Genomic DNA, 11,443 nt, shown 5'->3' on the forward strand with positions numbered 1-11,443 from the left:
TAATATTTTGTCACATTTATAGTTTTAAAATTATAATTAAATGTTAAATTATAGTTTTAATACTATTAATATTGTTTGAATATACTTCTTATAGTTGTAGAGTTGTAATTTCTATTATGATAGTGCTGTTACAGTTATTGTATTAAGGTTATGAGTATAATGGTAGCAGTCTAGTGTTGATATAATAAAAGTCTAGGACTTAGTATAAGAGGAATATTACAATTATAATTGTATCATTACTGTTCAATTGATGTAATTAGATTGTTATGGTGAGCATTAAGTTGTTATATTGTTGTAGATATACTCTTGTAATATGGTTATAGAACTTTAGTTACAATGTAACTGTTACCATATAGAGTCATGATTATCTAGTGGTTAAAACAAGTTTTGGGTTATAGGAATAATGCTGATTATATTCATATATTAATAGCTATATTATTATTATATAGTTGAATATAGATGTAAAGTTATACTCTTAATATGAGAATTATAAACCTTGATTATATCTATTCACTTGTATTTATAGTGCTTTACTTATAATAGTAAAGATGTATGGATTTAGTGGTAGAAATATTTTATTTATTTATAATTTAAATTGTAACTATATTATTAGAGAAATATCAAATAGTGGAATGTAGTGATTTTGTTAAAGTAATTGTTATAGTATTATTTATATACCCAGTGTTATGCCTTAATATTTAAGTGTATATATATATATAATATATATATATATAGCATGCATATATAGTTATAATGTTATTTCATTTTAGACATAATTGGGAAATTATTGTGCTAGTTATAATTAAAGGTTTATAATTATAATAATATTATATTTAAGATACTAAATTATAGTTCTAGTAATGTCATTAATTTACATGCTATAGTTGTACATAAATTACTTTCAATTATAATCCTATTGCTATTGCAAAGATATTATTAGATTTCTATACTAATTCTTGCAATGTTAGACATATAGTTATCACATTAACATTAGAGTTATAGGACTCTTACTGGTTATAGTTATAGCACTGCTGTTATAATTATGTCATATGGATAATTATAGTTTTAACTGATAACACCACACTATAACTTTATAACTGCATCCATTGACCTGTAATTATAACTCTCCATTAGAGAGTGTGAATGTTAGTTACAGGTTATTGTTGAAATGATAATATGGTATTGAGAGTGATATGCTAAAGTGCATGGAATTACATACAATCATAGTTATATATGGAGAGAATTATGTATATTTGCATTAATTATGATAATAGTTATATTGATATAAATTTGTGGCCTTGGTATTATTGATGAATTCATATATGTAATTTCATAACATTTAATATTATAATAATATTATACTAGTAGTTATTTTCAATATATAATAATTACTCTTATATAGTACAGTACATGAGTAAAAGTGTAGCATTTTTTGACATAATTGTGTTCTATATTTTTGTTTTGATTTGAGGTCAGGGTTTCTTTGTATATCCCTGACTGTCTTAGAATTCACTCTGTAAATCAAGCTGACCTTAAATTCATAGAGATCTGCCTGCCTCTACCTCCTGAAAGGTGTAGGCCACCACTGCCTGGTAACATATTATATTTTGATCTTGCATGATAGTATTAGCAAATCACTAACCATGTATAATAATAGAAGTGTAGATATAGATTTTTTTTAGCTATGATCCATGTTGGTTTTATTTTCATAGGGTGAAAGGCACAATTAAATATCATATTTTCAATTATATGTTACTTTGGCTTGTATAAAAATGACACCTATAGGCTCATACACTTGAATATTTAGTCATCGGGAGTAGAACTATTTGAGAAAGAATAGAAGGATAAGGAAGAGTGGCTTTGTGAGAAAGTATATTAGAGCATGAACTTACAGATTTCTAAAGTCCATTCCAGGCTCAGTCTCTCTCTCCTGGTCTGAAGATCACTATATTACTCATAGCTACTGCTTCAGCACCATAACCAATTCCATGTTTCCACCATGCTCTCTTCCTTGATGATATAGGACTAAACCCCTAAAACTGTAAGTATACCCCCAATTAGATGGTTTCTTATACAAAAGTTGCCTTGGTCATGGTGTCTCTTCACAGTAGTAGAACAGTGACTAAAACTATCATAAGTTATCTGAAATGAGTAATTATTGTAGACAGAAAGTTATTCTTATCATACAATGCTATAGCTGCAGGATAGTGCTATAGTTACATTGAGTTTTATTTTAGTGCATCATATTGTTTATGCTAATGGAATGGTTATAATATAGTTATCAATAACATTATAATGGTAATGCTGTTAAGGCATTATTTTTAGTAAGAAAATTATTTTCAGCTACAATTCTAATGACACCATAAAATTTATACTTATTTTATAGTGACATAAATAGTAAATGCAATACTATATTTATGAAGCCTTATTTGTATTTCTGGAATTATAGATAGAGTTAAAATGTTAGACTTTAGCATTATAGTTCTACAGCTCTCATTATAATTTCAGCACTAGAATTATATTTACAATGATAGAATTATAGTTAAAGTATCATGTTTAAAATGCTAGCATAATGGCCCTGGTGCTATAATTGAAGGCAGATTTGTATTGTACTGCTATTATTGTAGTTATTAGTTTTATAGTTTTAGTGTTGTATTGTAATAGTAAAAGATATAAGTATAATACTATAGTATCATTATTAGATTTAACATGTTATTGGTATGGTTATAGTGCTATGGTAGGTTTGGTTGTTATGGTGATTTTCTTCTATTTATAATTTTAGTATTATAAGCTTATTGCTACTTCGCATTATACATATCATAAAATTATAGGCTTGCCCATAGTGTACACACAAGAATTAAATCTCCATTCTAGTTACAAGGGTTACTATATATTCAGTTGTGGCGCTTTGGATGGGTAACATTTTTCCTAACGGACACTTTTTCATCTTCATAATACAGCTCAGGAAATTTCTCTTCAGTGATATTGTTGATCGCTTTAAGATTTATTAATACTTTTAATCCAAGCCCAAATATTATCTTGTCTCAAATGTCTTCATTCAAAAGACTGCTATTGTTTCTTCAAAGTAATAGTCACACAAGTTCTTAGAACACAGTGTGAATGAAGCTTGAATCCATATATAAGAAGACACAGGAAAGGGAATAACAATTGAAATGTAAATAAAAAATATCCAATTTAAGAAAGATGGAGAAAAAAAGTTAAAAAAAAGAAGACATAGTAATTGGGTTTCTTCTCATTGCACTCTCTTGAGTCCCCATCCCTTGCCCCTTTAGAACCCCTCCTCCTCCACATACACATAGTTCTATATACCCCCCACATATATATAACAGAAATAATTATGTGTGTATACATATATATGTGTATAAGTGTGTGTGTATGTGTGTGTTTTGCGTATGAAATAAATCATGTTTTATATATATGTGTATATATCTGTTTTTAGTTTACTATTTCCTATCATGATGTTCATTTCCAATTATTCTTCAGCAAATTATATGCTTTCATTCATTTTGTGGCTCTGACTTTTATTTTCCTCATGATCAGTAGTTATTAGAACTTTTTTTTTTGACTGTATCTTTCTTTGTTTATTCCCTGCCCTTTCTGCAGTCTTTTTTTTTTTTCTTTTTTTTTTTTTTTGAATAACTTTCTTATATACATTTGAGTGTTATTCCCTTTCCGGTTTCCGGGCAACATCCTCCTCCCCCTCCCTTCCTTATGGGTGTTCCCTTCCCCACCCTCCCCCCATTGCCGCCCTCCTCCGGACAGTCTAGTTCACTGGGGGTTCAGTCTTAGCAGGACCCAGGGCTTCCCCTTCCACTGGTGCTCTTACTAGGATATTCATTGCTACCTATGAGGTCAGAGTCCAGGGTCAGTCCATGTATATCTTTTAGGTAGTGGCTTAGTCCCTGGAAGCTCTGGTTGCTTGGCATTGTTGTACATATGGGGTCTCAAGCCCTTCAAGCTCTTTTCCAGTTCTTTTTCTCTGATTCCTTCAAACGGGGTCCTATTCTCAGTTCAGTGGTTTGCTGCTGTCATTCGCCTTCTGTATTTGCTGTATTCTGGCTGTGTCTCTCAGGAGCGATCTACACCTGTCGGTCTGCACTTTTTGCTTTCATCCATCTTGTCTAATTGGGTGGCTGTATATATATGGGCCACATGTGGGGGAGGCTCTGAATGGATGTTCCTTCAGTCTCTGTTTTAATCTTTGCCTCTCTCTTCCCTGCCAAGGGTATTCTTGTTCCCCTTTTAAAGAAGGAGTGAAGCATTCACATTTTGATCATCCGTCTTGAGTTTTCATTTGTTCTAGGCATCTAGGGTAAATCAGGCATTTGGGCTAATAGCCACTTATCAATGAGTGCATACCATGTATGTCTTTCTGTGATTGGGTTAGCTCACTCAGGATGATATTTTCCAGTTCCAACCATTTGCCTACAAATTTCATAAAGTCATTGTTTTTGATAGCTGAGTAATATTCCATTGTAGATGTACCACATTTTCTGTATCCATTCCTCTGTTGAAGGGGCATCTGGGTTCTTTCCAGCTTCTGGCTATTATAAATAAGGCTGGCTATGAACATAGTGGAGCACGTGTCTTTTTTATATGTTGGGGCATCTTTTTGGGTATATGCCCAAGAGGTATAGCTGGATCCTCAGGCAGTTTAATGTCCAATTTTCTGAGGAACTCCAGACTGATTTCCAGAATGGTTGTACCAGTCTGCAATCCCACCAACAATGGAGGAGTGTTCCTCTTTTCTCCATCCTCGCCAGCATTTGCTGTCACCTGAGTTTTGATCTAGCCATTCTCACTGGTGTGAGGTCAAAATCTCAGGTTGTTTTGATTTGCATTTCCTGATGACTAAAGATGTTGAATATTTCTTTTAGGTGTTTTCAGCCATTCGGCATTCCTAGCTGTGAATTTTATTTTTTTTTGTTTGTTTGTTTGTTTTTGTTTTTGTTTTGTTTTTTCTCGGAGCTGGTGACCGAACCCAGGGCCTTTGTGCTTCTAGGCAAGCGCCTACATCTTTTGAGCTAAATCCTCAACCCTCAGCTGTGAATTCTTTGTTTAGCCTCTGAACCCCCATTTTTACTAGTGTTATTTGTCCCTGGGCATGTCTAACTTCTGAGTTCTTTGTATATTTTGATATAAGGCCTTATCTGTTGTAGGATTGGTAAAGATCTTTCCCAATCTGTTGCTTTCAAGTTGCTTTGTCCTAACCATAAGTGTCGTTTGGGCTACACAGAAGCTAAACATGCAATTTATTTTACATCTATTATGTCAGGGTTTTACTGTAAAAAATTAGAATTTAAACTGGAAAATATTTGTCCTAATTAACTATATATCTTAAAGTAAGAAGTAATGACTTAATTCATTTTTTATTTTACATGCGGTATGTAATAATATATTTTTATAGTGTTGAAGCTGTTAATCAGGAAATACTTTCATTATCTATTGAGCCATCTTCATTACTTGACCAAACTATAATGGGAGTTTCCTAACTATATGTCATAATATGATTCTATCACAAGAAGAATTTTATACCCTTTTGGCTAATGACCATACCATGTAGTTTTTAAAAGATATTGAAATCAAGCTAACAAGTCTTTAGGAAGGAAACACTGATATATCTGAGGAATTCTTTTAAAGTAGATTTAAGTTTTTCCCTTAAAGTTGACTTTTGTTGAAATCATTGAATTGTCTACTGTAAAAGAAAAGAATTATTTCTCATGAACAATAAACATAAGCAGGATCCAATAGCTCCATATAGATATAGTTTTTTTCTAATGTATTTGACTTTATTATTGACCATATAATGAGGTCTCATTTTATTAGCGTACATTGATCATACAAAATATTGGGCTTCATTCAAACATTTTCACACATGTATAACAAATTTTATTCTTACTCATCCCGTTTACAGAATAAACAGAAAATCTGCTAAAAGTTTAATATAGAAACGAATAAATAGACATAGATATAATATTGTTTAAAGAGTTTTGTTTAAGTATCTTTAGTCACCAGATGTAATTGCCCTCTCAGAGACTGACTGCTGAATAAGGTCACTCTTTCTAGCTCTTTTTGATTTCTGGCTGCCTGATATAATTCAGATGTTCTGGCTCAAACTCCTGTACAAGATGACCCAAACTGGCTTTTCTCAACTTCTCACTGAAATTTTCAACTTGTCCCAATGGAACTCTAGCAATCTGTTCTAATTTAGTTCTTTCTCATTGTTTGGCTCGTTCTGCCTTCACCTGAAGCCTGCCCCTGGAAAACTGCCCTAGTGAAACTTCCACACTATCTTAAGTGACCTCTCTTTCTTATTCTCTTCTCAGTAGAGTTGGGTGTACCACTTTGCCTGCCCTCAATTAAATATCAAACATGTCTGCTTCTTTCTACAAGCTAACTTTACCTTCATTGTTTGGAATTAAGTGTGTGTACTAAGGGTGTGTCTCTATTCCAGCCAAAACGATTAAAGGTATGTAATTCTAGCAGGATCATACAGACATAGGTCTGTGTATCCATGTTGCTAGAGTTGAATTCCTCTACAGGGTTTATTTAAGTGCTGGTTTTATAAACATTTATGCTTTTACTGTAAATTTTGCTTAAACAGTAGTGTTTTATGTGTGTTCTAGTTTGCTTTTCTGGGCTATGATAAACATCATGCAACCTAGAGTTAAAAATAATTTTTGGCTTTATGCTTTAATCTACATTCCATGAAAAAGTGAAGTTGTGCAGAAACTCAAGCAGAAACTGAAGCATAAACCATGTGAAAATACCACTAGCTGTCTTGTTCAGTGGCTTATGTTCAAATAGCCTACTTAGAATTCTCACATCTAGGTAAATGGTACTGCCCACAAATGGGATGAACTTTCCCCTATCAACCAAAAAATAGATCTTTCACAGGCATGATTGCAGGCCAATCTAAGTGAGGCAATTATTCTAGTTCTTCTAAGGTGACTGTTAAACTCAGTATAGAAACATGAATCTGTCTCCAATGAGTATCTTAGAAATTTCAAACTAATGATGCAATTGTTATTTTGACTTACTTCAAAATGGCATCCAAAAGTAACACTGTACAGCTTGCATGTTGCCTGTAAGATTTTTATTTAAAATAATAAAGTATGATGTATCATTCTTAAGTTCAAATTTATAGGATGCTTTGTGGTTCCTGTAGATTCTAAGATTTTATTAAAATTTGGAATAATATCCATAAATTTTTCAGGACAAATATATTACAGAAAGAAAAAAAATATCTGATTTTTTAAAATGAAAACATGTAAGTGTAAGCAGCTGTTTACTACTAAAAATAAAACACTGAGACCTCTGCAAAGAAAAGAAGATTGTTTGGTAAGAGGAATTATCTGTCTAAAAGCTTCTCAAGACATTAACATTCTGTTCTGCACTATAGAAGTTAATAGGAAAAGTATAGTATTTTGAAAATTATCAAATATATTTCTTAATTTAAAAACTTTCATTTGGACATTTTCCCTGGATGTTTCTTAGTGTACTTTGTACATGAAGTCAGCAACTAGGTTCAAAGGAGCGTCAGAATCTCTAAATCTGAAGTTACAGATGGTTGTGAGCCACAATATGAGTACTATGAAAAAACTCTGACCCTCTAGAAGATAGGGAAGTTCTCTTAAGAGCTGAGCTGTCTCTCCTTCTTTTATTTTATTTTTCTTAATATTTAATTGATGTAGAAAACACAGAAATTATATATAGTAATAGAACAATGTGATATTTTGGTGCATGGGTATCTTATGTTTTAATCAGGTTTGATATATCTCTTCTCAAATATTCATACATTCACTTGATTTTACTTCCAAACTCTAATAGTTGCCTAACATTAACACTTTTTTGTAACTAGCATCATGCAGTATGCATATCTTTGAATTGGATTTGTTTCATTTTGTGTACTTTCTTTAAAGTGCACCTATGTGACAAGCTTCATTATTTATATTTTAAATACCAAATAACTTATTATTTATATGAATATGGCTCAATTTGTTTAACCATTAATATGTTGATAATTAGTTTCTTAATTAGTTATTAAGAATCAGACTGTAAACTTTCCAATAAAGGTTTTATGACTTATTTTTTAAGATATATACAGTTTATTCTTCTTTTCTAGTTTCAGTGAACTTTGAATGAATATTCCTTATGTAAATCAGTTACTTGTGTCAGCTACATTTTGGTCAATATCCTTAAAGTGTGGAACCAGCTGATTAACTCAAGGCAAATTTTATTGTCACTATTTTATTAATATGGTATTGTTAACATGGTATTATAAAAAAAAAATCACTTCCAAAGTATGAGTTTGTTTTCTTTTTCTATACAGGATACTTAGCCTTATTAAGCAGAAGGGCCGAGGCAGTTGTTTTGTTGCTCTTTGTTTTATGAAAAGCAGCCATATTTCCTATTTATTCCCTTAGAACTCTTTTACAAGGCATAGTAGTTTTTGTTGCTGTTGTTTGTGTGGTGTAGTTAAATAAATAAAACAGGCAAAAATGATCCTTTGAATTTGTGTATAATAATGTAGGAGACCAATTTTACCTTGTTTGTACATATTCAATTGTTGGAGCAGTTTTGTTGAAAATGATATTCTTTTTCCATTGAATTCTCTTGGCACCCAATTTTCAAATTCAGTTATGCATGAATATTAGGTTTCAGTTCTGGATGCTCAATTCTATTTCATTAATTTTGGTGTTTTTAAAACTATCACTGTGTCTTCATTAGTACATACTAATGTTCACCAGTGAAGCCATATAACCTTACATTTTCTTTTAAAGTAATTTTTCAGATGGCTAACATATTTTACTTGTTATATTTATATTTCATTTGCACTCAGTTGGTGGTCTTCATTGAAATTTCTACACTTAAACTAATTTAACAAATGTGTCTGCTTATTCATAGTATTCTCTTTACATTTGAATTCATTTATATCATTAGTCAATATCCCCATATTTTTAAATCTTTTAGCCAATATGTTTTCTGCATGATAATAGATTTAATTATAACATTTTCATACATATAAATATAATTTATTTCATATTTATTTACCATATATTACCCTCTCTAATTGCCTTCTACTTATGTAAATCCTTTCCTTTCAAATAGACCCCCTTCAACTTTCCTTTTTGTTTATTGATGGTTATCTTTTGGTGATCCAATGACTTTAGAGTTGACTATAAGAACATGGGTGAGAGGCTATTTATGGTACCATGAACAATTTAGCAGTGATTTTACTCCTAAAGAAAATGTTTCTGTAGCCCTCAAGGAGTTAACTGTTAAGTACCTTCAAGACTCTTTTTTTAAAAGATAAGTAGATATGGTATATTTTCAATATATAATATAATTTTCCACTAACAAAGTAAATACAGCTTAATTTCCACTATTGAATCACAGTGTGAAAGGTCTCCTTTCTTTAATAGATCATATCGCAAATGTTTTGAAGTATCCTTTTGATTAATTTTCTAACATAGACTGTTTATCTGATGCTAAAATGACTCATGAATGCAGTTATCACTCATTTTTATTAATTTTACATCATATTCAGCACATACCCATTTGATTAATGTGAGAAAACCTACAAGGATTTTGATTTTTTGCTGTTCTTTTTTTTGTTTTTATTGGATTTTTTAAATTTACATTTCAAATGTTCTCCCCTTTCCCCCACCCACTCCTTTCTGCCTCCCTGGGGGGAGGGGGAGTACAGTGCTTCTCCTGCCTAGTAACTGCTAACTGTCCTGAAAGAAGGGAGGGGCCTTTATGACCCAATCAGCCTTAGTAACTGCTAGCAGCAGCCTATAGTTCTTCAGTAAAGGGTGGGTGCTCATGAGTCCTACCTGCTAGCAACTGTTAACTGTCACTGAGACTTCAAAAAGGTGGGTGCTATGGATTCTTTATGCCTACCAACTGTTAACTAATAGTATGTAGTGAGGGAAGGAGATCCTGGTGACTCCTTTTCTCTAGAAACCACTAAGTGATTCTAATTACCCAGGGAGGGGTAGTGCTTTATGAGACCTTCCCTTTAGGAACTGATACCTGTTTTGGGACTCATGAGCCCCTTCTCATAACAAATATCAATTACTAATGAGTCCTTATGTTTGATAAGAGGTAGTTATATGGCCCTCTCTTTTCCATAGTAGAATAGTTATGTGTCTAAATTTGTAAAGGTAGTCATGCCTTGTGTGAAAGTTTTATAAATCCCTTTCTCTATCAATTTTGTTCATCATTTCAAACAACTACCTCTTAATTGTCTTGACATTCTGTTCTCATATTCTAGAGGCTGTTAATTTATATTTTACACACAGTTATTCCAATCCCTTACTTTTGTTTATCTAGTTGGCTTAATGTTTTTGTATCACTAGGTTGATAAAGTTGGAGTCTTACTCTGATGTCTTTCAATTTAAAAAGCTATTTATTTAGTTTTAGGAAGGCAGAAGAGGGCTTAAATGATATAACAACTCATCTGCTATCCATATTTACATTTTAAATGAATGAAAGTACATAAATATTTACATTTTAAATGAATGAAAATAAATGAATGAAAGAAAGAAAGCCTGTGTAGCAGAGGATGACCTTGTTATGCACCAATGGAAGGAGAAACCCTTGGTCCTGCCAAGACTGGACACTCCCCCAGTAGAGGGGAATGTCAGGGGGCTGAGAAGGGGGGTGGAAGGGGAGGGGAACACCCTTATAGAAGAAGGGGAGAGGGATGGGATAGGGGCCTATGTCCAGGAAACCTGGAAAGGGAATAACATTTGAAATGTAAATAAAAATATATCCAATAAAAGAAAAAAAAACTCAACCCAGCAGAACCAAGCTTAATGTATAAATTAAAGGAATATGTAATTGAGATGTCCATGCCAAAAGAAATTGAAAACCAGCAAAATTTGATTCTGTGGATAATCAGGATCATAGCTTTAAAAACAAAACAAATAAAACAAAAAAAAATATAAAACAACTGTAAAAGAACAACAGTGGAAGAAACACTTGTTCACTGGTAAAAGTGTTCAGTATGAAATAACCAAACATTTCCTCTGTCTGAACGAGTTCATTGATCCTGTCCTTATCTAATGAGAACCTAGCAAAAAAAGTGGTAGGTCTTAATAGAGAATAAGACTCCATAGTACCTGTGGCTCCTCCTAGGACTTTTCACCTCACCTGCTACCCTAAACCTCTCCCTTCCAGAGGCCGCGATTCTGCTTCTTTTCTGTCAGCCTGACCCTTATATAACTCAGACTTTTTTGACTATGCTAATCTGATGGTCTCTTGGTCTGGGATGCCTCTCTTAATGGGTAACTCCTATGTCTTGTTCTTTCCCTGTCTCTCCTCTCATATTCCAGTTGAGACTGCCTGCCATGTCCAAACTGCATACAACTCACTGCCTGCTTTCTGGCTTGTATAGATAATAAAAATATTCTCT

This window comes from Rattus rattus, chromosome X, assembly GCF_011064425.1.
Source record: "Rattus rattus isolate New Zealand chromosome X, Rrattus_CSIRO_v1, whole genome shotgun sequence".
Taxonomy (NCBI): domain Eukaryota; kingdom Metazoa; phylum Chordata; class Mammalia; order Rodentia; family Muridae; genus Rattus; species Rattus rattus.